This window comes from Myotis brandtii, unplaced genomic scaffold (assembly GCF_000412655.1).
Source record: "Myotis brandtii unplaced genomic scaffold, ASM41265v1 scaffold680, whole genome shotgun sequence".
Lineage (NCBI taxonomy): Eukaryota > Metazoa > Chordata > Mammalia > Chiroptera > Vespertilionidae > Myotis > Myotis brandtii.
In genome coordinates this window covers 1,007,356-1,009,078 of record NW_005370658.1, presented here as the reverse complement: position 1 = coordinate 1,009,078, position 1,723 = coordinate 1,007,356, and the positions used below count along the sequence as shown (strand labels likewise).

Here is a 1,723-nt window from a genome sequence, read left to right as displayed (position 1 = left end):
GACGCTCTATCCACTGAGCCAAACCAGTCAGGGCAGTAGCCACATTTTAAAAAGTAAAAGATAGATGGCCCTGGCCAGGTAGCTCAATTGGTTAGAGCCGTGGTCGGCAAACTGCGGCTCGCGAGCCACAGGCGGCTCTTTGGCCCCTTGAGTGTGGCTCTTCCTAAGCCTTAGGAGTACCCTAATTAAGTTAATAACAATGTACCTACCTATATAGTGTAAGTTTAAAAAATTTGGCTCTCAAAAGAAATTTCAATCGTTGTACTGTTGATACTTGGCTCTGTTGACTAATGAGTTTGCCGATCACTGGGTTAGAGTGCCATCCTGATGTGCCCGGTTGTGGGTTCTATCTCCAGTCAGGGCACATACAAGCAGCAACCAATGAATCATAAATAAGTGGAACAATAAATCGATGTTTCTCTCTCTCTCTCAAATCAATAATAATAAATTTTTAAAAGTGAAAAGTAGAGCCCTAGCTGGTTTGGCTCAGTGGATAGAGCGTTGGCCTGTGGACTAAGGGTCCCGAGTTTGATTCCAGTCAGGGGCACATGCCCGGGTTGTGGGCTGGACCCCAAGTAGGGGGCGTGCAGGAGGGAGCCGATCAATGATTGTCTCTCATCATTGATATTTCTCTCTCTCTCCCTCTCCCTTCCTCTCTGAAATCAAAACTATATTTTTTTAAAAAGTGAGAAGTAGGAAACACAATTTAGGTTGCTACCCAAATCTGTTTCCCAAGCTCCAGCTCCTTTTTGCTCAAATAAATGCATTTAAAAAAAAAAGTAGAAAGTAAGAGGTAAAACAAATATTAATATTTGACTTACCCCCACTGTATCCAAAATAGCCTCATTGCAACATGCAATCAAGATAAAAAGTATCAATGAGAGATTTCACATTCTTTCAAAAAAATGTATACTTACAACATCTCTCAATTTGGACGAGCCACATTTTGAGTGCTCCGTAGCCATGTGACAAATTCACTGGAATGTGCAGGTCTAGACAGAACCTGATTTTGCTTTTGTATGACTCACCTCATTCACCTCTCCCTAATCCCAGCCCTCTCAAATCCTGCCTTTATTTAAAAACTTGATATTTTGTTCAATCTGGATTTTTCGCAATAATTTTGATTTTCGAAAACATTGCACTCGAATAATATGGAATCTCCCCTATAAAAACTTGTACATGAATGTTCACAGCAGCATTATTCATATTAGCCCCAAAGAGGAAACAACCCAAATGTCTATTAACTAATGAATGGATTTTTAAAAATGTGGGGTGTATATTATTTGGCAATAAAAAGGAATGAAATAATGAGACATGCCACCACATGAATGAACCTTGAAAAGTAAATGAAGCTAGTCACAAGGCACATTGTACGAGCCCATTCATACATAGAGACAAAGTAGATTAGGGGTGCCAGGGGTTGGGGGACAATGGGGAATATGGGGAGTGAACATCAGTGGATACCAGGTTTTTCTTTTGGCGGGGGGTGATGAAAACGCTTTTAAAATTGATTGTGGGGCCCTGGCCGGTTTGGCTCAGTGGATAGAGCGTCAGCCTGTGGACTGAAGGGTGCCATGTTCAATTCCGGTCAAGGGCACATGCCTGGGTTTCTATCTCCAGTAGGGGGCATGCAGGAGGCAACCGATTGATGATTCTCTCTCATCATTGATGTTTCTATCTCTCTCCCTCTCCCTTCCTCTCTGTAATCAATAATATATATATA

General features: G+C 41.7%; 1 long non-coding RNA gene across 1 annotated transcript in view; it reads left to right on the top strand.

The window, feature by feature from the left end:
• The window catches only part of LOC106723954, a 19,447-nt gene that overhangs the window by 16,975 nt on the left and 749 nt on the right, over positions 1-1,723 (top strand). The gene's annotated exons all lie outside the window — the stretch shown is intronic.